The 25,350-nt window shown below is 36.2% G+C and overlaps 1 non-coding gene across 1 annotated transcript; it reads right to left on the minus strand.

The window, feature by feature from the left end:
• Window positions 1-1,149: 1,149 nt before the first annotated feature.
• On the minus strand, window positions 1,150-1,231 carry Trnas-gcu (transfer RNA serine (anticodon GCU)). Its single transcript has one exon. It is a non-coding gene; the product is annotated as a tRNA-Ser (tRNA).
• Between the last annotated feature and the right edge of the window lie 24,119 nt (window positions 1,232-25,350).

The following is a 25,350-nucleotide window of genomic DNA, read 5'->3' on the forward strand; positions in this document are numbered from 1 at the left end:
CGAACAACGATAGCCGTACTGGGCTGTTATCTAGGCGAGTATATCTGTTTTTCGCTGGTGATTACGACGATAACAATGATTGTGGTGAAACCTGCTACCCTGTGTATTCGTTTTCCGAATTTTAAAACATAGATACTCGTATCTTTAAGAATATTGTATCTATTATCTGAAATAATGTGGCCTACATCTACTAGTTATCTACTCACTATTTGTTCCTTATTTATCTAGATATAAGTAGATCGATCCATTAATGTATTTATCTATAAGTACCTACGTAATCAATAACTCACTTTGGCTTAGCATGAATAGCAGAGTCTGTAGAGCAATGTAGGACATTTCGCTATCGTAACCTGCATTTTAGCCTGTTGCATTGAATATGTCGTGGATTACACTAAAATGTAGGTTACATTCGACCTTCAGGGAGACATTTTATTATGTACCAATTCTGCAAATATCTGAAATGTATAAATACCCTGCCTATCTAAATCTATGACAAACATTATAGGTAAATCTCTATATCAGCTCAGTTAAAATATCTAAATCATGCAGTGATGTATGTTTAGAATAAAAATTATGAATTTAGGTTTAGCATAGGTTTATTAGGTATTTTGTACCGCCTCTAAAACAATCAGAAACGACCATAATGTATGTATAATTGGTCTAGCAGATTTTGTGGTGTAGAAGACGAATGATTTCTTTCAAGTTTTTTTATTTTTTGTCGTTTAGTTTTTAAACAGGTACAATAACATAACAGGTAGTTACTAGCAGCTTCATTTCCAATTCCATGATGTTATTTTTAAGAAGTTCTTCGCTTTGCAGGTCAACGTCAACAACGTCTAGGCTTTTAAGGAGTTTAGATCATACTTACTAGTCTAACTGGTTTTAGTTCATATTACACAGCTACCAAATATAATAGTTCCCTAAATGTTCTATTTAATTTTACGAAGTTTTCTTGTGTATAGGTAGGTAGGTATATATTCGATTTCCAAAATGCAATGCTGATGGAAATAAAATTCAACCAGCTTTGAAGTAAGTACATTTATAATATTGCGTATTACTTTAAAAAAAAAACAAGAAAACGACTATATCGTAGGCAAACGTAGGTTAGTTAAATATATAAAAAAAACAAATCATGTTAACAAAAAGTATCGACGAGGATGGGATTCGAACCCACGCGTGCAGAGCACATTGGATTAGCAGTCCAACGCCTTAACCACTCGGCCACCTCGTCGTATGTGTAAGCGGTCAAATTTAAATGTCTTATTATTCAAAGTGTACAGTCTAGTTACAAATTGTTTAAAAATGTAATTTTTAATCGTAATTTCATATATTTAAATAAATTCCTTTGTTTTACTTCATAAAAATAAAATAAAAGCGTTTACATACCTAATTTAAAAAAATCACACCTATCATTGTAAGTTTCATTTTCGATTATACCTATCACCTACCTAATAATAGATTACAAGGAAATCTTTTTATTTAGTTACTTCTTCATACCAAACATAAATAAATTATATTATTAAATAATTATTATTATGTCTAAAATTAATAAAAATAAATTAAATTAATTAGCGACATTATTTCTGCAAATTTTGATAAATATTTCTAGGTATTAGTTTTAATTTATTTTAATTTTGTAGTTGTAGTTATATTTAATTATATTTTATTTTTATAATAAGTTTAGCCAATTTAAGTATTATCTTCATTAATAAATACAAATATCATATATTAGCGACATCTATCCGCACGCTTAGTAATGTCATAACGCTGCATCAGTTTCACAGAATTCCACTAGATGGCGCTGTCAGTACTTATCAATGACCAAGGTTGCACATTATTATCCTTCCTTGTGAGCATTCTAATAAATATTTATAACTATTATATATTTACCTTATTTTGTAGCTATTATATAATTGTCTATACTTAGGTATGTCGTATATCGATAATTTGTTGTGGTTAAGTTTTTTAGGCATCAACCTTTTTGCTAAGTAGATAGATATCATAATACTTACCTATCTCCCGACTATTTGAGAAAATAATTTAAGTAGGTACTTACTTACCTCCTACTAGATGAACCTATTCTATTACCTACTCGTGCCTACCTAGTTAAACAATAACCTGTGCTTTAAATTAAAAACTAAGTTAGGAAACTAAGTTCCTAAGGATTAGGTACCTCTAATGATGGCATAGAGCGGAACCTAATTGCAATCCGGTTGATTATATTAATTAAACGGCTGTCAAAAGCTGATTCGAGTCTAGACGAGGCTTGCAAATTGCGTTGCATTATTGCATCGATTAAGACCGCCCGTCTCTAACTGTATAATGTTAGAACCACACTCACAACACAACATCTAGGTATGTAAAATAGTTAAAGTATTTCATTTATCATTGTTAACTGATTTCACAAAATAGACTACCTAAGTTCTTCACTGAATCCTCCGGGATGTTACAGTAAAATCCGTAAGTAATCGATTTTTTTGTTCCATTCTTACTAAGGTTTTTATTAAGGACGTCCGCGACTTCTTCTGCTTGAAAATAGAAGGAAGCTTTCACCTCTTTTCTCCCCCTTCTATTTATATTTATATATACAAAAACTTTACTTAACCCGTTTTTAACCCGTTAGGTGTAAAATTTTAAATGATGAATACAATTTTTAAAAATATCCTCAACGTTACAGTTTTATTATAATTAGGAAAGTATAGATACATTATATTTTCAATATCCTGGACTAGTTTTTATGAGACATCATACCTCGGTACATACCAGTAGTACCGGCAGTACGTCTTTACGGAAACTGCCTGATTGTGATGCCCTCCCTAGAATGGACCTGTACCCACCCTAGAAAGGACCTGTGCCCACCCTAGAATGGACCTGTGCCTACCCTAGAAAGGACCTGTGCCCACCCTAGAATGGACCAGTGCCCACCCTAGAATGGACTGTGCCAACCCTAGGATTGGGCTACCGATGTGGAATTCTATTATGATATTATGACTTGATGTCGGGGACCAGGCTCACTCTAGGATATAATCCTAGAGTGATAATAATACCCCAGTGAAACCACCTCTAGAAAACTCCTTTAGAGACAGCTACCACCCACCCCAAACAACTTGTGGTTAAGACTTGCAACTATACCCGCGATTCCAAAGCCGATTATATTTCTAATAACTCGAAAAACGTCCTTTACGATCCTGACGATTAGATAATAACCGACAACGCTTCCCAACACAAATATAAGCCACACAGCGTCTTCGCTGGCGGAGACGTGGTCCCCGATAACTGACGTCACCCGAACGTGAGTTTTTAACTCACTCAGGCCTAAGCACCCTACCTATTAGAAATGTCCTCTAAGCCGAGATCCAAATGTCAGTGGACACCTTAGAGAGTCGTTCCGCCCATTTGCTTCTGCCTTTGGGCTTTTAAACGATGCTTCTGCGCTCGCCCAAACCTCTACTACGATACTTACACAATCAGAAAAAAGCGTACCTAGCGTAAGTGCTTTAATATAATATGTGTGTGTGCTTTAATATAATATGTGTGGCCTAGTGGATATGACCTCTGCCTCCGATTCCGGAGGGTGTGGGTTCGAATCCGGTCCCGGGCATGCACCTCCAACTTTTCAGTTGTGTGCATTTTAAGAAATTAAATATCACGTGTCTCAATCGGTGAAGGAAAACATCGTGAGGAAACCTGCATACCAGAGAATTATCTTCATTCTCTGCGTGTGTGAAGTCTGCCAATCCGCATTGGGCCAGCGTGGTGGACTATTGGCCTAACCCCTCTCATTCTGAGAGGAGACTCGAGCTCAGCAGTGAGCCGAATATGGGTTGATGACGACGTGTGTTCGGTGGTTGATGCAATATAAACGGACTAGAGGAGATTGTTTATGCACAATTAGGTTCTTAATGACATATTGGTAATTCAGCTTTACTTAAATTATGTCGAATACTTCTTCGACTTTATATAGGTATGTACAATTAAAAATCGAATTACATAACAGTAAATATTTTATATGCTTGGCTCGAGTCTAGACAAACATTTTCATTTGGATCGTTTTGCAGCATTACATTGATTTGTGCGACGCGGCCGCCTCAACACTGCATCCACCGCCAGCCGCTACACGCGAGAACAAAGGATGAACATCCGTACCTACTGCCACTGACTACCTAGTACTATTGTACCTACTACCTGTATACTTACGTGTAAATTAGAACACAACATTATAAATCTATACTAATATTTTAGAGCTCAAGAGTTTGTTTGTTTAAACGCGCTAATCTCCGGAACTACTGGACCGATTTGAAAAATTCTTTCAGTGTTATACAACGTGTCCCAAAATTCAACGATAAGCGGGCGCCAAAAGATTGACCTGCTCATGAGCACTTAAGGAAAAATAATAAAAAAAATATACCTAAATTTTTTTTTTAGTTACAAAATAAATTTTAAAATTCTTTGAAAATTTACACCTTGTATGATATTTTGAACTACCGCAGCTACAATTTCTTAAATATGCTTAAGATTTTTTTTGTATCGGAACCTAAGTAGTACTACTATTCACCACAACTCTTAAAAACACCACAATGCCCGCAGTTTTTACACAAAAAAATATCAAAATATTTTTTTTCCCTCAAATTTTTAAAGATTTTTACTTTCAGTCTACTTTGACTCATGGTCTTGCAAAAAAAAGTATGAACACCGCTATGGCAAGTTATTTTCAAAGTTGACGCAACTAATCAAGATTTCAAAATAGTATAATACCCTAGGATAACTAGTCACAAAAAAAAATATGCGTACCATTTGTAAACAAGAACCAAATTTCTTAATTGTTCTTGTTGTTAGTAATAAATTTTACTATGTTCCAAAAATGTGTTTGTTATTTTAATTACACAACATTAAAGTAAATGTTCGAATTGTTTTCCACCGGCATTAATACAGGCACGACATCGCCTTAAAAACGACCGTTTTATTTTTCGCGCATATCTTCTAGCATTGATATGTGCCGCAGCCTGAGTGATTTTTTGCCGAAGCTCGTCCAATGTCGTAATCGGTTTTGCGTAGATCCTGTCTTTGAGACAACCCCAATAAAAGAAATCCAGGGGGTTTAGGTCGGGTGATCGGGGTGGCCATAGGATAGGACCAAGTCGCCCGATCCAACGCCCCGGATACTCGTGGTCTAGGTATTGTCTCACAGGACGAGCGTAGTGAGCTGGGCAACCATCATTTTGATACCACATATTTTGAAGGTCGCTTAGGGGGACGTCTTCTAGTAATTCTTGCAAATCATTTTGTAAAAAGTTCAAATAACTGTCCCCATCTAAGTTTCCTTGTAATTCAAAAGGCCCAATCACTTTTCCATTTAAAATGCCCGTCCATAAGTTGACCTTAAATTGATATTGGGATTTGTCTTCTCTCATCAGGTGCGGATTCTCATTGCTCCAGCTGTGTAGGTTGTGAAGATTTAAATAGCCATCTTTCTTGCAGGTTGTTTCATCCGACCATAGTACTTTATCCAAGAACTGAGGATCTTCCCGATGCTTTTGAAGCATCACTCGGCAAAATGCGATCCGCAGTGGATAGTCCCGTGATAGTAACGTTTGTACACGTCTGTAATGATATGGGTGTAGCCGATGACGTTTTAGTATTCGATGTGCTGAACTTTTTGGGATTCCCGTAGCTGCTTCTATGGCACGCACTGAGGTAGTTGAATCAATGTTTATTTCATTGAGAACTTCTTCATCGCATTCCGATCTAGGTCTTCCAGCGTTTCTTCTAGCTGACGGCAAACGACCCTCCGAAAACGCTTGATGCACATTCATAAATACCCGATAATCTGGATATCTTTGAGCGTTTGGGTACCTTTCTCGATACAATCTGCTAGCAGCGTTAGCATTGCACCGACATTCTCCATAAATGAGATGCATGTTAGCGTATTCCATCGGCGTGTATGGTTGCGGCATGATAACGCTAAACAGTCCAAAATACACCAAAAGTCCAATTCACAAAACACAGGCACAGTCCAAAATAATGCCAGGTCAGTTCAGTTTGCAGATCACTTAAGTCCAGTCCAAAATGCAAAGCCAAAAGTCGTTAGTACGAGAGCCACGTCAATTGAATACGGAAAGTTGCGCAGTAAACAAAGGAGCAGAGCGTACTGACTTGCTGGGAACAGGATTTTCTTTACCTGCATCATTGTCATTCAACAAAGAACATCTGTCTATCCCTCTCTAACGTATACTTATCGCTATCTTTCTCTCTCTCTCTCTCTCTTATTTTTAAATGTTATCGTTCGTTCCATTAAAATTCTAGGAAATTGCAACGTATGACTCACATCATTTTGTGCATAAAGTAAAAGTGATTTCTAGGAGCAAAAACATTTTAGAAATTTAGTTCTTGTTTACAAATGGTACGCATATTTTTTTTTTGCGACTAGTTATCCTAGGGTATTATACTATTTTGAAATCTTGATTAGTTGCGTCAACTTTGAAAATAACTTGCCATAGCGGTGTTCATACTTTTTTTTGCAAGACCATGAGTCAAAGTAGACTGAAAGTAAAAATCTTTAAAAATTTGAGGGAAAAAAAATATTTTGATATTTTTTTGTGTAAAAACTGCGGGCATTGTGGTGTTTTTAAGAGTTGTGGTGAATAGTAGTACTACTTAGGTTCCGATACAAAAAAAATCTTAAGCATATTTAAGAAATTGTAGCTGCGGTAGTTCAAAATATCATACAAGGTGTAAATTTTCAAAGAATTTTAAAATTTATTTTGTAACTAAAAAAAAAATTTAGGTATATTTTTTTTATTATTTTTCCTTAAGTGCTCATGAGCAGGTCAATCTTTTGGCGCCCGCTTATCGTTGAATTTTGGGACACGTTGTATAGCCCATTTATCGAGGAAGGTTATAGGCTATATATTATCCCCCTGTTCGTACGGAAACGGGAACCACGCGGCGTCAGCTAGTAATACTAAAAAGTTAATCGACATGTACTCGTAATAAGATAATGTTATCATAATATTTACTCACGTCTTCTCTGTCACTAAAAGAAAACCTAACGACATTTTAACTGACTTCCAAAAAGGAGGAGGTGGAGGTTCTATATTCAGCTGCATGTATGTTTTTTTTTATGTATAATCAGTATATTTTCCGTCATTTGTGGACCGATTAAAAAAATATTAAACCCTCATGATTTTCAGTCAAATAAACTTAACGAGGCAGTGTAGTTTTGTAAAGGAGGACACAATTAATCAACATTTATGTAGTAGAGTGTTAAGTATGAGAACTTTTCAGGGAAATACTACTGCTATGCTTAATTCTGCTGCCTTGCATTCCGTTCTATTCTGTCCATTTCGTTCTGAAGGACATGTACCTAATCAGTAATGCATAACTGAAAAGTTGGAGGTGCCTGCCCTGGATCGGATTCGAATCTACGCCCGCCGAATCGAAGGCAGAGAACATATTCACTGGGCTATGACGTCACTTATTACTACTATAAAAACCTCAATTCAATCTCATGCTCATTTCGTTACATAATCTCGGGTCAACTGTCACATGATTTTCAGAACATATATTCGGGTAAGTATTTCAAACAATTGATTTCAACTTCAAGGCATGAAAAATATCTGTGTTAGCATGAAGTCGCAAGAATGCGTACTTAACTTGCAAATGCCGGGATTGGCGCGTAAAACATCGGAAGGTCTTCAGACTCGGTAAATTTTACAGGATTAGGAAAGCAGTATCTTATTTCAGACGACTTACGGTTTCTTTAAATGACGTTTGTCCGAATTTTATGTCCATTCGAATTCAAAGTAGATATAGTCTTTTTAATTTAGAAAGACGGTTTGAATTTGGATGTAGTAGTCAGTGGCGTCATAATTTTCATAGAAGAAATTTTTCCATTTAGTATAATTTTTCGTATAGAGCATACCCTAGTTAGAAAGGTTTGTGCACGCCACTGGCTATACCACCTTCACGTAAGAAGTAATGTTATTATCTTTGCTTAGCTTTTACGTTTTTTTGACGGCGTGGCGCACTGAAATGCACGATGGGTTTACGGCGGTCCTTGGTTCGATCGATGCCTTAAATGAATATTGTTTTTCTCTAATATGTTATACATATAAATAAAAAGAATGAAAAGTTCAATATATTTTCATTTATTATTGAACTGCTTATACAATAACTAAATACGCACTCGATTCTTTATAAAATGTGTCCTCAGATAAACATAAATAAAAATAGTCACGCTCTATTTCCATCAGTCCTTTCTCCGAACATATTTAATACGTCCTCATGAAATCCTTCACGGAAAGAATTACGTTACGGGAACCACATTTCATAATATCCTTTGGAATATCGATGAGGAAGTCTGCCTAAGAGATTATCCTCTCACGAGATTGAGTCTTCAGACGTGAAATATAATCGTCTGCGAGATCGATAATATCTGTAGGCTACATACGCATACAATATCCACATTAGGTATCGTTACAGATTGTTCTTCGGCAAACGTACATTGTTGTATAAAATTGCATCATGGTTAGACTAAATTTAAATATGTATTTTGTAGAATAATAATTAAAAAATAAAAATAAAATAAAAATCGTCCAGGTTCAGCACGGCTATTCTCCAACGATGTTTTGTATAACTCGCTAGTGCTTTCGAATTCTAATAGTATCGTGTTAAACAGAGATAGATAGAGGTGAAATCGAAACTCGCACTTCCGAGTTATAAAAAAATTGTTACAAAATAGCCGAATTTTACTGCCCATATTTTTTAAAATCGATTCTTAAGGAGTAAACTCCAAAAAACCTTTTAGCTTTGTGTCACTGTGAATATTATCTATCATTTATTTCTTATCAATAATAATTAACAGATGGGGGGATATATTTCTAATGCCGGATCTTGGACTATAAACAGTCTTTAAACAGACAATTCCTTTACGTCTGTCACTGTCAGTCTATACATCCAACCACAGATATAAGACAAGCGTTAGGTTTTAGCGTTGTCTGTTCTGTGCATCCAACGAAGTAACTATGACGTAGGTTTTCCAGATGTATAATATGATGAGCTTGCAACGCAAATTAATTAGAGTGCAGACCGAACTCAATTACCGTTCACGGGCGGCTAGCAGTGGATTTATTTCCGCTTGAACTACGCGAGATCTCCCACTCTTTGCCAATTACTCACTTTGTGACCCGTTTACTCCCTTCTTCTGTAGTTTCGTGGAACTCCTGACAACTTAAGAAATCCCTTTGTAAAAGTCCGTCTAACTTTTAGTGGTTGGCAATAACAGGCGTCGGATCTTTTGTTCACAGTAGGTAGTTCCTGCTCGTCGAAGTTGGCTGCACGAACTATTACAAAGAGATGATTGAAAAACAAAATACAGGAGTTCGCGTTGCCAGATTAGTGTGGTAAAGTTGGTGTTAAGTGTTGAAATTAAATAGCCATTATTTGTCTCAGTTACAAATCGCAGCTTTTCCATTACCGCAATTTCTTCTGAGCCATTGTGCCTAGTAGGTACTCGAAGGTATCGGCCTAAAATCAATACTAGGTTAAGAATAAATACATTTTTATCTTTCATTTATTTAGAATTACATACATATTTTTTAAATAAGTATCTTTATTTGTATAACCTTTAAAAGTTACTTACGTAGTACTAGCAGACGTTGCGCAGTGTCACCCGCGTGGTTCCCGTAGGTAGATATATTTGGATAAAAATTAGCCTATAGCACTAGAGGATAGTGTAGCTTCCCAACAGTGAAAGAATTTTTCTAATCGGTTCAGTAGTTTCAGAGCCTATTCAATGCAAACAAACAATCAAATCTTTCCTCTTTTTAAAGGCGTTCATAAGATAGTTAAAAGACACAAAACGTGATATTTAATACGTTATCAACCCATATACGGCTCACTGCTGAGCTTGAGTATCCTCTCAGAATGAGAGGGGTTAGGCCAATAGTCCACCACACTGGCCCAATGCGGAATGGCAGACTTCACACTCGCAGAGAATTAAGAAATTCTCTGGTAAGGTGATATTTATTTAATAATTAGAATTACCTTAATTTTATTTCATTATTATTAGAATACCTAACTCTTATTACAAGACTTTTCCGTCGACCCTCCTAAATCTCTACAAGCCTTGAATGTGAAAATATGATTATGGTTTGAAGTTTTCTTGTTTAGTAAATCTCTTGCGGGAACTGATTAGAATTTAAAGAGGCTACGGCTTTAGGTTGTATTATGGGAAAAATTAAATTGCATCGTAGTACTTGTAGCGGAAAATGCAACGGAAAAAGATAGTCGTGCCATGTGTAGACGGCTTGACGTACTACGGTCTGTTGAGTTGCTGCCAGCTGCTTATTATTATCTGTTCTTCAAACTTCATTGAACTCTCCGATAGATATAGTGAAACAATATACATTGAAGTAATCAGTATGAATTCCGTTTGTGCATATAACTAACATAACAATTGGTTATAGCGGCTGTTTATTACTAAATAACCTGCCCACGTTTTACTATACAAAATCAAAAATCAAAATCAAAATCAAAAATTATTTATTTCAAGTAGGCTCAGTTTACAAGCACTTTTAACACGTCAGTTGACTATTTGTAAAGATTCTACCACCGGTTCGGAAGGCAGGTTCTGCTGAGAAGAAACAGGCTAGAAACTCAACAGTTGCTCTTTTTAAAAAATCATACAGTATTATAATTTACATTACAATTTCTTATAGTTTTACTTTTTGTGTGAAGGTAGAAGCTGATCCAATGGCCTCCAAGCGCTTTTAACTTTAAGGAACTCATCAATGTTGTAGTAAGCTCGACTAAGTGTTCAATGTTGTAATACGAGTTTCTTATATATGTATAAGCGGCTAAAAACTCTGTTTGTCACTGATAGCTTTTTTTGCAATTCGTTTTTTGCGTACCTGTGCGAAGCTAAATATACTAAAAGTTGTAATGTATTTTAAACGAAACAAATGAATATGTGGAAAACAATAGCCTAATAGAGTAACGTTTCCCAAAGAACAAAACACTTTCACACACAAATTGTTTCTCTGCACCCGTGAACCTGAGGTATACCAGTATGGTGCTAGGTCTTATTTGCCTCACAACCATGCACTTTTAGACCGAGACCCAAAAAGTTGTTCGATGGCAGAAAAGCATGGCGGTATTACTTCCGAGGATCAGCTGCGAAACGGAAAAGCTCTTCTACTAGGTACTAAAAACTGGCCAAGTGCGTGTCGAGCCACGCGCAGTGTATGGTTCTGTAGATTAAATGAGCGCTTCAAACCATATAACGCAATAATACTGATAGCAATATACACTATCACACACTATAGGATAAAAAATAAAGTTTAGCAACTATAACCCGACTACTTAAAAAAGTGGTCTAAAAAGGGCGAAACAAGAAAATATTTCTGTTAAAAATTGGGAAATGCATAGGTACTACAATCATCATGGTAGAGCCATATTATATACCTACCGTGTACATATTTTTAATGGAGGTTTTCCCTGCATAATCACAATAGGTATATAGTAGGTGCGTCCGTATTTTACGACTTTGTTCACGTTTTTAAAGTTTTCTTTTAATTTTTAAAGTTTCATACTCTAGCTTAATTACCAAAAAATTGGTCTCTAGTAGTAATGGTCTCTGCGCTAAGATGCGGTCGGACGGACGGAAGGACAGACAGACGGGCTTTGCGAAACTATAAGGGTTTCTTGTTGACTACGGAACCCTAAAAAGGCAGCAGAGACATTTATAAGTATGAGTGGAAAATAATAAATGTGTAAGTTGCGTGCGTCACGCATGCGGTTACCCAGCTTGTATATTTATTTAGTAAACTTTTGAAATTATTCAAGCCTAAATACTTAACCACGCTGCGTATTGTAATGTTAATAATGTAACATAAAAGTATTTATTTGAATAAAAGCGAATATTTATTATGTATTTATATCACGAAATGTATTCATACATCATTACAGTTTTCATACTCAGTTATAGTCGCAGTAACACGAAGGTGGAATAAGATATATGACGCTTTTTAACATATTAGTTTTATGTATTCTATTCATTATTAAAAGTAATTTCTGGAATGACATAATATTTACTGTAAATGAAACTAATATAATATTTTGCATGCCAATCGGGCGTGATACAGAACAGATTATATTTATTTGTTAAGACCTTGTAAACTGTATCAGCAAATAAAGGATTGTATTTTTGTATTTGTATTTGTATTTGTACATTTCATTCATAATGAACAAAGCTTTCTTTTCTCGAAGGGCAAAAAATAAAATGAACAACGCAGTCAGAAGTTATTGAAAAGAAAAAATACTTGGTAATTAGGTACTGATAAAGAACGAATCTATAAGTGATTTTATTTTTTATACCACTTCACGGAGTCACAAAGTCAAATTGTTTTTCAGCTAAGCAAAAATAATTCCTTTAATCAACCTGCAATTAAACAATGTAAGTTGAGTATTTTCATTTTTCATACTATAACTCTTTTTTATGGAACGAGTAGGCTAAAGCTACAATCATGCAAAGATGCAGTCTACGAAGAGTTTCATTTATCATTTTAGTAGAAAAAGCTATTACTCGTACCTATATAGCAAGCGATTTTATATAACAAGCGATTATCATCGGTTACCAGCTGACCAGTTCACTATTTTGGTCTGTATTAGCAACCTATTAAAATAAACATCAATTTAATTGAGTAATGTTATCTACCTATTGTACCTACTGTATGATATCCACCAGTAGGCGCCGGATGACATTTGTCAGTTGAGATTCTATGTATAGAATCTCAATTTCTTATATGTCAAGTAGCATACGTCAAAGATAGTGAATTAGACTGCTGTGCGTATAGATTTGAAGTACAGGCTACTACCGGCAACCATACATTTCAAACATGAACTCAGTGAGGGCATAAATAAGCGTAGGCCATTGACGGTCAATTATTCTCAAGTTTCTGCAGCGCAAACGGCAGCGAATACGTTTCATAAGTCGAGCCGTCATGGACGCAGTGACCAATACATGATCAGTTACGTCACGATAGTCGTGGGTGCTGCAGAAACGTGAGAATAATTGATCGTCAATGGCGTGCATAACGGTATATCTTATCCTGACGAGCTTTAATTACCTACCGGTACCGTTAATTACGTACTACGAAATATGTGATCCATGAATAAATGATCTAATTATTTCAAAACTAAACCAGCCAAAGCATTTGTGTACTCGTAACAGTTGGAAGTAAACAACAATAACGAGATTTAATTTAATATTCGTGGTAACGTGCACTGTTGTTGTAACCACGATACGTTGTGTTTACTCTTTGTAGGTATACATAGGTAGGTGCTAGCCATCGTTATTAGTCCACTAAACCGCTGGTAATGCAAATAGTGCGAGATGGCTGGTTCGCCGCACATTTCCGTCGCATACGAATTTCCTGCATTTAGGTTGAACTGCTACTATGTAGTAATTACGCCAAAATTTAATAAACACTGCATTTGTTTAATTTTGGCAAGTCTAGATAATTATTATTTACCTACTATTAAACTGTAAAATAGAGATACTATTTTGAAAAGACGGTTTGGGTTTTTTTGACGGTGTGGTTTAATGTGTATATGAAGGAGTGTTAGCAAATAAATTTTTAGTAAATGGGTTTCGATGTTAAACGCCTTCCCCTGTACCACTTTATAGGTAATTTACCATATCTATACTAATATTATAAAGCTGAAGAGTTTGTTCGAACGCGCTAATCTCAGGAACTACTGGTCCAATTTGAAAATTTCTTTCGTTGTTAGATAGCCCATTTATCGAGAAAGGCTATAGGCTATACTTTATTCCCGTATTCGTACGGGACGCGGGTGAAACCGCGCGGCGTGACTACTACTAGTGTACTACTACTAGTGACATAAAAAATGTGGACGGTACCCTAACTTGTCCTCTCTGCTCCAGGACATTCCGCGTAAAAAAGGGTACATAAGCCACATGATGACGTATGATCAAAGCCTGCGTGTGATCTGACAGAGTTTCAAGTCGCAGTTGCTGAATCGGCAAAGACGAGATGAGTTTCTGCTATGCTGTCGTTCCTTCAGTTTAGTTGCAAACTAGTAACTTTAGCTCTTTGGTCGATTAGTTAGCCTAATGCAGATACATAATTAGAAAAGCCCTCAGATACTTGAAGGGCGTACAATACATTACCATCGGCTAAATGTTTTAGGAACGCGTTAGGTCGTGAAATACAGGAGCAGCTTACAATGTATTTACTATTAAAATTACATTTCCCCACTAACAATAACAATATTTAAAACTAACTATTACAAATTTACAAATTGTATCTCGCAGACGCTTACCTATCAACATTACGGAAATATTTGCACATAAATAGTTTTGCATTGGTAAAGAATGTTTCGCTAGACAAACAAATTGTAAGGGAAATGTATTTCGTAGAGCCAAAGAAAAGCGAGGCGGGCGGGCGGTCGCGTAGCACTGCGCTTCGTAGCTCGCGGGAAGATACCGATAGTGATGACCGTTCTATAAGTATATTTTTTAGTATAGTGGTCCAAAATTGTATGGAGCCCAGGATCAGTCATTGTACCCTGGCGGAAATAAAAGAAAATATTTTTTAACTATTTTTGATTATACAAACCTACGTATTTACTTTAATTCTTTCGAAATAATATTCATTCTCTCCCAAGAAATGCAACACGATTAATGGCGGTTTGATGACGTTTCCAATGCAGTAGTCGATTTGACGTTTGCTGTCAATTGTCATGTCATAGTTCCTTTAAGGGCGCCATCTTGATATAACTCGTAAATTTGGGTTTTGTTTTATTTAATTATTTTTATTTAGTTATATTTAATCATTTATTTAGATTTTAATAAAATCCTTTTTTTTAATTTTAAAGTTACGGGGTACAAGAGTGCACCTGAAATGGACCATCTCCTTTAAGTACTACTACTCTACTATTAACTACTCAAATATAAAATCACCTAATTAAAAAAAAAACAGAAACACCCGCTGGTAGAATTCGATCAATAACCTTTACCTCACCACAACATATTATGTTGTTGAAATTACAGGGCTTAGCTTCAACGCTTTACCTGTTCTGAGGTTTAAGTCCTAGAACGTGCAGAATATCACATGCACACTTTCTGTGTTAAAGAAATCTTCCAGAAGGAAATCTGCATTATTTATAAATCACCTATTTTAAATACTTTTATTTGAATTTGTCATGTAAATACCAGTAAATAATGCAGGTAGACCATCTTACATACTTCCTTCTTTTCCAACTGAGAAAAGTAGGTACCAACCGATGCTGGCAACAATACGGTATTTAACTCAGAAACTCTCGGATATCAATTTACCATCTAATCCGATGAGATTATTATTCCCTTCCTTTGTACGATAAAAAGCGGTACCCCTTAACTCATTTTAAATTACACAACCCTAGCATTGCTACCCGCAACAGTCTGATCCGCACAATAGCGTTCCCGCTCGCTATCATCCTTTGTTACACCACCTCACATATTACTTTCCTCAACTGCAAAGAAAATTTAGTTATTGCGTTGCAGTCTACCCTCGGATACACGGACGCCATCTCCTATTAGGCTAACGTACCGAAAATAATAACGGTGATATTTTGACAGAGCTTTCACCTCTTCCAAATTATACAGTTGGGCGGGCTTAGCCCTCCCAAATATATTAATCTATAAAGAAGTAAATTAAAATGATAACAATAACAAAAAAAAAAGCCTTGTGAACCTTGCCTTGCTCTTACATAATATTTCTTTTAAGAAAATTAAACCTAACAGTTTTTGTTTTTTTTGTAAATATTAAAAAGAAAACATTTTAATGAATTTATAAATCAACCTCATACAGGTCCGTCCCTACTCTCTGTTTCAGCTGTACTATAGGTGTTTGTCACTTTTGCGTTACGTGACTATTTCTAACAGTAGTTCACTCTAACTGTAAGCCGTATAAAAGAACTTCGGTCTAACAATCTGATTGTAGACTTAAGTAAAGTCGATTGACGTGTAAATAATTAATAGGCCGACCTTTATTGATTTTTTGTGCAGAATTACTTGACTGTGCGGACGATAGCTATCAAAATTAAACCAGAAGTGAAGCATTGGATTGGTTTTATTCACAGAACAGACATCGCTAAAATTTATATCTGTGGTTTTATTTCTATCTACGTCATAATGTAAAGAGGAAAATGATTACGCGTTAGAGTCAATAGAAAAACGTTTGGCAACTTTTTCAGTTTAAGCAAATTCTATCTTTAACTAGCGGACGCCCGCAACTTCGTCCGCTCTTAGATACCTATCACAAAATCCCTTCTTAGCGAACACCTACTAACTATAAACTACTTCCCTGCCCAATTTCAATTTTCTACGTCAAGCGGTACTTTGTACCGCTGTGTTAGCATTTTTATAGTAAGATTAAAAATAGGTAATAGTCTCAAAATTCTATATTCTGGTTCTAGTGACTCAACTAGTCCTGTAGGCAGTTTCTAAATAATATAATTCAGAATGAATCTCATGAAGTTAAGAGAGTTAGTAGTTACAAAATCAAAATTTACATAATTCTGTAATAAGTTGCAGTAAATTCAGCTAATACAACACAGTGTATCTGACATTTGATATGTTAGGTAGCCTTTGTTTATTTAATTGGCTCTCCAATAAAGCCAGTCTAGAGCGATGCTCGTCAGTCAGGTGGTCGGCGTAGAACGACGAAAGGCTTCCATTTGTCCGCGGCGCAATGGAAATTGAACTCAAAATCCTAGACTATCTGCCAACTGCATAGAACGTACCTACTAGTAGATTTTTTTGCCTACAAATATTTTCTATTCATTTTAGTTGATTATTTTTGAAGTGATATCTTCTTCTGGGAGGGTAAACCGCTTCATAACGTAACGCGTTACGGCGCCACTTTGTCTGGCTTCCCTTTTTCTCACGAATACGGTAGCAGGTTTATGTAAGCTTACATAAACCGTATTCGTGAGAAAAATCGTTTTTAAAATAATGTTTTATAAAAGCTTTAACCTGATTTGTAAACCGGTTTCTTACGCGACGTAGGCGTCCGATAAGTAAAGTATTTTAGGACAAAAAAAAAAACAAAATCTGTTATATTTAATGAATTTACGTATGGTATATCCTGTTTCCAATTACTAAAAATCTAGTTAATCATCACTATGTGTTTTCGTTCGTTTCGTTCAATACTGGACAATTTCTTGTCTTGTTTATTGGTTCTTGATATACAGTGTGCTAGGGAGTATTTCCCATAACTTCAAGGTGTTGATGAGTCCACATATAGGTGCTAAACATATATTTTTTAACTAAAAAATAAAAACTTTTAATGTTTTAATGTTAAACATAGAAAGTAATTCAAATAATTTCTACTATCCATGTAACACACGCCTTGATTCTTTGGTTTTCCTTGCATTTTAAATTTATAAAGTTTGGCTACGTCATAATTTTATGGATGCGTTTATGGGACACATTTAAAGATTTATTTACAAAAGAAATATTATTTACTTCGAAAATATTAATATAATATTAGACACATGTCCTTTGAACATTTTTAATTAATTTTCGAAAGAATATAACCCCAGATCTATGGGAAATAGCCCCCTGTATATACGCATTTGAAATTTGATTATTGATTTGTTAATTTCAGCATTGACCTACTTGTTTTGGGCGCTCTTTCACGTGAGACTTAAGTTACCTCCATTACAGGTGTTACCTCTCACGCCATCCGAGTATTATTTCCTCATTGCGAGGGTTACTTAGGTTCTTGTTAAATATTCATTATTTGTCGGTCTTCCACTGTAAGGTACCTACCTAGACTTTAATAAGTTGTATTGATTTTATTGAGCTTACGTACATGGTATTGACTATGGAAGGACAAATAGGTACTAGGTAGGTTGATTGACAAAGTAACATTAAAAAACATAAAAAACCCTAGCCGCCTCGCGTATTTTGTATAACGATTTATAAATAACGTTTTTCTAATTGTAGTTTTTTTTAATATGAACATGATTTTGAATCCCCTTGATGAGCCGTCGAATTTAATACCCAAATCGCAATATACAAAAAAAAATCTCCTCGAGTCTATGACGTCTCACAGTCGTCGTGTTGTTTTTTTATAACTTCACCTATCTAAGACAATTTGGGTTATTAAAACAAATCTAACGATATCTTAATTACGAAAAACATAACTCTTCTTGCAGTCGGGTAAAAAGTCGTACACAAAGATGTGGATTTAGCCTATTTTATTTGTCATAACGGTTGACGATTGTTTGGTAAAATTAAAAAAAATACCTTGAATGTTAAACAAAGAAAAGATGACAATATAGCTACATACAGAAACCACAATAGCTTAACGGTTCAGAGGTTGAACTCAGATCCGAGAAGTTCTGTTATACGTACCTACCCCAATTAGTTTCAATTCCCATCAAAAGTTTGTGCTAGGTAAGCCTAGCTAAGCTTTTCGCTTAGTATTAACATAGAAAACATATTATGAAGAGTAGGTAAGTAAATTATGGAAATATTAGGTTTTGTAAGCACATATAATATTCCCTTCTACAGGGTACAGTATAAAATACTTAATTCATATTAAACGAAGTTTTTTACTCAAATAATAATAATTCGCTTGTATTGTGATTTTTAAATAGAAATAGGTATGTAATATACAAAAGATAGATATACAATCAGTTTAATTGAGTAAAAGTCAATCCATTATAACGTATTTTAGTCGTATCACTCATGTGATCATGACGAACCTATTCGCTTTGTTCACCCCATATTGAAGCTTCAAATAGTCATTATCTATTTCCAGATATAACGACGATAGGAGCTTTGACGCAAGCCTACCTATTGTTTCAAAATAGTAATATCAGCCTATTTTAACAGGCTAATGCAGGGCCAGGCTAACCTCGGGATTTGGCGCGTAAGCCCACCACGCTACTCCAATGCAGGTTGGCGGGTATATGGTGATATATTTTTTAAAATTCTTTACGATCACAGGGACTTACAGTAATGGCTTAACGTGCTCTCCGGGCACGGGGATATATCTAACATCAACTTCCCTACTCCAGGCGGAAATGTTTTCTGAACTTAGGAGGGAAAAAGCTCAGTGATTCACAGCTCGACCCAGCTAGGCCAATAAAAATCTATACTATAAAAATCTATACTATAAAGCTGAAGAGTTTGTTTGTTCGATTGAACGCGCTAATCTCGGGAACTACTGGTCCGATTTGCAAAATCCTTTCAGTATCAGATAGCCCATTTATCGAGAAAGGCTATCGTCTATATATTATCTCCGTAATCCTACGGGAACGGGAACCACGCGAGTGAAACCGCGCGGCCTCAGCTAGTATTTTTATAACTTGGAAGTGCGAGTTTCGAATTCAACTCTTACTCTCTTTGCTTAACACGATACTATAGAATGAGAAAGAAAACTCGCACTTACGAGTTACACAAAACATTGTTAAAGAATAGCCGTGCTGGACTTGAACCCAAGACTTCGTAATCTAGATAGGCTAACCGACGATCGACGAGGCAGTTCAAAAGCTCAATCCAAATTAACAGGTGAATATTTCTATGAAAGCGTATTGGATTTACTCGTAGATACCTACAAACCCGGTTTTGTGATTCATGCGGAATCCCCGTTTAATATTTTTATTGGATAAAAATATCGACGAATAAACCGATGAGCTGCTTTTGATAGAACGTTCCAATTTCAATACATTTTATTTTACTGACTATCACGAATTCGAATGTAGGAATACCACAGTATATCTTAGTATAGTGATATATTTCGTCGTTATCAACCCATATACGGCTCACTGCTGGGCTCGAGTCTCCTCTCAGAATGAGAGGGGTTAGGCCAATGGCCCAATGCGGATTGGCAGACTTCACACACGCAGAGAATTAAGAAATTCTCTGGTGTGCAGGTTTCCTCACGATGTTTTCCTTCACCGTTTGGGACACGTGATATTTAATTTCTTAAAATGCACACAACTGAAAAGTTGGAGGTGTATGCCCCGGACCGGATTCGAACCCACACCCTCCGGAATCGGAGGCAGAGGTCATATCCATTGGGCTATCACGGCTCAGTGATATATTTACTCGTATGTAAATATGTAGATGTACATCAACATCAACTGACGAATATATATTAATTATTAAGCAAATACTTACTAATTTAATACAAGATACATTATAAATTGTAAAAGTAGGTGCTTACCTAATTGTAATTATCTTGCATAATAAATTTATCTCGTAAGTAAAAATACACTTATACAGATCTATTATTTTAAATAAATACAACTAAATTTATTTTCAACTTTATTCATACTATATTATATATATATATATATATAAACGCAAGACGCAAGTCATTTTTCAGTGCCAGTTTCGACTTTATGGCCAAACCACCTTTATTGTAAGCAAGCTGAAAGTCTGTCTTGGTTTTACCAAAGGTGAAACCTGTCCTGCCAGCCAGCCCGCCAACCCGGATTGTAGCAGCGTGGCGGGCCTAAGCTTCTTTAGATCTTAAATGTGTGGTCTAAGCTCCTTATCCCTCTTTCTTACAAGGAGATAGGAATGGCCCTTTAGTAGGCTGTTCAAATAGGGTCATAATGATGACCTATCCTGTATCTAAGTGTATTTTCAAGTATCACGAAATTATATTTATACTTTTAATTTTTTGAATTTATAAAAAAAAATGTTTTTTTTACCATTCTTTGAAGCTTTCCCTAGCTTGCTGTGCTATTCTCCGTGATAAGTAAGTAATTAATATATCCTTTACTTTTATTGTTATAGTTTGCTATTAAAACATAGCAGTTCTTTGTGAATAGCACTACAGTTTTTTCATTAACACTAGCAAGCCCTTTGAAACCGTGGTAATTATTTCTTAAGTTCAAACCACGTCTTGTACACACCAAAGCATTTACACTCACTATATGTTATTCTAAACCTTATATGTTTAAATATAAGAACTACTTTCCAACGCAAATGCACCGGAAACGTTTCGTACGAAGTTGCAGAGCGTAAGAATTATATGCAAGTACCGCCACTACATTTTCACATTAAGAGAGATTAATCGCTTTGGCGAGATTTACCCTCGGGGTAAAAATATGCATTACGGTTAAGATTACATTTTTCAGAGTATTATAGTCAGTGAAATGTTATTGCCTCTAGAGATGCAAACGCCATTTTAGTCTGACATAAAAGTGCGCATGTCCTTGATGTTTACAAAGATGCATTCCCCAATTTTGAATTTCATACTCACGAGTATAATTCTGTAAAAGTAGGATATATATTATATCATCTCATCAGTGTTAAGGCCAAACCCAGGTTCATTGACTATTATAGTGTGTGGGGTTGGCACTGCGCTCTCTAAAAGCAATAACAACTCATAAATACAGGTTATATAACTTCTTTTGTTAGCAAAGCAATAAAGAAAAACTTATATTAAACGAATGTGGGGCCTCGTGACTATTATTTATCCTGTGGTTACTTTTTATTTATTAGCCGTTGATATTTCGAGGCGTGATAGCCCCCTGAATATTACCTCTGCCTTCGATTTTGACGGCGTAGGGTCTGAGGCATACACCTCCAAAGTCCAACTTTTCAGTTATGTGCATTTCAAGAAATTTTATATCTTTAATGTCTCGTGTGTGAAGGAAACCATCGTGAGGAAACCTACATACCCAATAATTTTCTTAATTATGTAGGTGTGTGTAGTCTGCTAATCCACATTGGTCCAGCAAGGTGGACTATTGGTCTAACACCGCTCATACTGAGAGGAGAGTCGTGCACAACGGTGAGCAATACCACACATTACATTATACAATATAATAATAATTATACAAGTTACATTTTATTACGTAATGATAGGGAGACCGATTTTATTTTTTGTTTTATTTATCATTCAAGTCATTTACCGTGTAATAGCACTTTTCGACTAGAAAGTCCCTTAATTTCTTTTTGAAAGCAATATCTTTCTCCTCATTACGTATACGGTCTGCAAGGTTATTGTAAATTTTTATTGACATTGCGTATGGGCCGGAGCTGCGTATTGCGTATGATGAGTAGATACAAAGGCGGAAGTGTCTATTTGTAACTCCTTCATGCTGCAACCAATTTGGCTTTGGAATAGAGATAGTTAATACCCTGTATTACAGACGGGGTACATTTTATCCCTGAAATATAGTAATCTGAATTAATAATTTATAGCGGTAATATTCGATTTTTCGTATGTTTGTTACGATTTAACTCAAAAACTACTAAACCGATTTAAAAAATTCTTTTATCATAAGAAAGCTATAATTCCACGGAGTAACATTGCTATATTTTATTCCCCTACTCCCACGGGAGCGGGGACTACGCCGGTGAAAACGTGAGGCGTCTGCTAGTCTAGGATATAGTTGCGAGGCGTAGCAGTCGATTACGTTGAATAAACAAAGTTAATTGAAACTAGCTGCCGGAGGGGTGACCAAAGGGCATTGAAACTTTGTGTATGGAACCTGACATACCTACGTAATAGGCGTCCATAGCTGCTATTTGGATATGTTCACCTTTTTTAGGTAGAATTGTGAGTATTTTAATTAGCTGGCTTGCTTAAACTGTGACTTACGTTGGGCATGATAGACTTGGATGATTTAACGATAAGTAGGATTTCAGAGACTATTTTTACTTTCTAGGTATTTGTGTTTTTTTTTGTGCCATTTACTTTGGTAACATCTACTTGTAAAACTTTCCTTATAGAGTTTTTTTACCTACAATTTGTGGTTGTATTAATTCCAGCCTTCATACCCGTTTTATATAAGTACTTGCTACTCTTTCGAGAACATATTACAGGTAAATTTTTTTAAAGGTTTGTTTATAAAGCTCTATTTTGAAACTCCCCGACATATGCCCGACACTCGTAAATTTTAACTTGCTTAGACTTCGGATCAGTCTTCGGATTGGGTTAGCGGATCTTCATCATATAATCTAAGAATCACCTCGATCACATCTGCTTTTAAACAAAAAAACACACCATTCGTTAAGATGCTACGATGTCAGAGATACAGACACACAAATACGTCAAAGTTTTATATTAGTGTATAGTTAGTTAATGGTGTAAGTGGGAGTCTAGTACCAGTCAGTCTCCCCAACTATCAACCTCACCTGCTCGTGGTGCACCCTGCAGATGGACCGACGAGGCTCTGGCGACCGAATGGCGCTATATCCATTTCCACAGGCTAGATTTTCAAATGCCTCAGGTCGGTGTCGGACAGTAGCAACGCCGGCGCGAGTAATCTAGCTCTGCACTGACCAACCCGCATGCCCAGCGTGGTCAGTACTGGGCAAAACTTTCTGATGGACTATAAAAACGTAACACAGCCTTTAGTCCCCGGCAGTCCCGCTTGGTTTCCTTTTCCTGGCTCTGGCAATGGTTATGATAACGGCGGGGTAAGGGGTGTTAAGAATCTCCGGCAGAGATTAAAGCGCAGTGTTGGTGGACCCCCCACCAGGTGGACTGACGATATCAAGCGAGTCGCAATGATTCGCTTGATATCGATGACGATGTATAGTTAATTAAATAATAATTAGAATAATAATTTAAATTATATGTTAAAGTAAAGAAGGCTGCAATACTAAATGTCAAATTGCTGCCTTCTGTCGTATTCTAGGACTTGCTTTTGACTTTCTTTGCCAACGCATTTGTAAAGCAAGCAAGCATACAGAAATTGTGCATACTCACTGGCCTGGAATAAATCCTATCCAATGCAACTATTCTAATATTTGAAAATTCTCATACAACAAATGCTCTTACTCATAACGACTTCATACATTTCTGCCAGACAGAAAATTGCTTGCACTTACTCATGTCGCAGGCCAAATCTGAAACTAAAGAGAATATCAATAAATAAAAGAATTTGGCCAAATCCTTTATTTTGTTTGGCAATTTTTGATTACAGAAATTGCTCGATTGCGTTTTACCAATAGAATTTCTTAGCCTCATTCGTTTACTCTAGTGGCAATATGCGGCTTCGGATCCTGAGGTTAGTTACTTAACATCTGATGGTAACCATTATCGACTCGCGCGTTGTCACCCTAAGCCTACTATTAGAGCATCGTGGATATATAGCCCCTTTTAGGCTGAAGTAGATAATGAATAGCGAGGCTGCCGGGACTAGGGGCTGTGTTGTGTTTTTATGGTCCATCACAAAGTTTTGCCCAGTACTGGCCACGGTGGGCATGCGGCCAGCGCAGAGATAGACTCGCGCCGGTGTCGCTGCTACCCGTCACCGGCCCGAAGCGTTTATTAATCTAGCCTGTGGGAACGGAAATATCGCCATTCGTCGGTCGCCAGAGCCTCGTCAGTCCATCCACGAGCAGGTGAGGTTGGCAGTTGGGTAGACTAACTGGTACTACCCTGGCCTCCCCCTTACACCCCAAGGGTCCCTAGGTGCTGGAATGATGACCCCTTACTGCAATGCGTAGCGTTGGTCGACCCACCACCAGGTAAACTGATGACATGAAGCGAGTCGCAGGGATTTGCAGGCAGGTGGCTCAGGATCGTGATGTTTGGAATTCCATACAAAAGGCCTATGTCCTGCAATGAACGTCCATCGGCTGATATGATGCTGATGATGAGATAATGAATAAGAGTCAACAAACCAATAGAAACCGTTGGGTTTTAGATAAAATAGTATCCTGCACTAGCATTAGTTACTGCAGATAATACAATGATAATATACAAGGTTCCAGTCTCGTCTCACAAGGGATATTGTTACAAGTGACTGTTCATCCAACAACAACATTTAATATCAAAACAGACAGTGATATTGTTGAGAAACTCGGGAACACAACTAAGCCTGTTAGTCGCAGCCACTTGACAGACTTATCTCAATTTAGAGCTCAATTCAGGGAAGGAAAGAAAGCGACGCATAAAACGACTGAAGCGAGTTGCCGTAATATTGTTGTCATGGATAGGTATATTTTTATGAAATGAGGTTATTGATACTATCCTACTAATATTATAAACGCGTAAGTTTTTTTGAAGCGATTTGGCTGAAATTTGAAATAGAAATAGATTTTACCCTGGATTAACACATGACTACTTTTTATCCCGAAAAAATCTATGGTTCCCGAAGGATTTGTGAAACACAAATTCCACGCAGACGTCCGCTAGTATTTCTATAAATAAAATTAATGATTTTGTATCTACATTTCTTACTTAGTTCTGTATGCGTTCCTTATTTAAATCTTATACTAGCCTTAGTTTTAAAAGGAAAAACATCTTGAACAAATTGAAACTACTGAAATTGGAAAACAATGTAAAAACAGAGTATAGTTTC

This window comes from Bicyclus anynana, chromosome 1 (genome assembly GCF_947172395.1).
Source record: "Bicyclus anynana chromosome 1, ilBicAnyn1.1, whole genome shotgun sequence".
NCBI classification, from domain to species: Eukaryota; Metazoa; Arthropoda; class Insecta; order Lepidoptera; family Nymphalidae; genus Bicyclus; species Bicyclus anynana.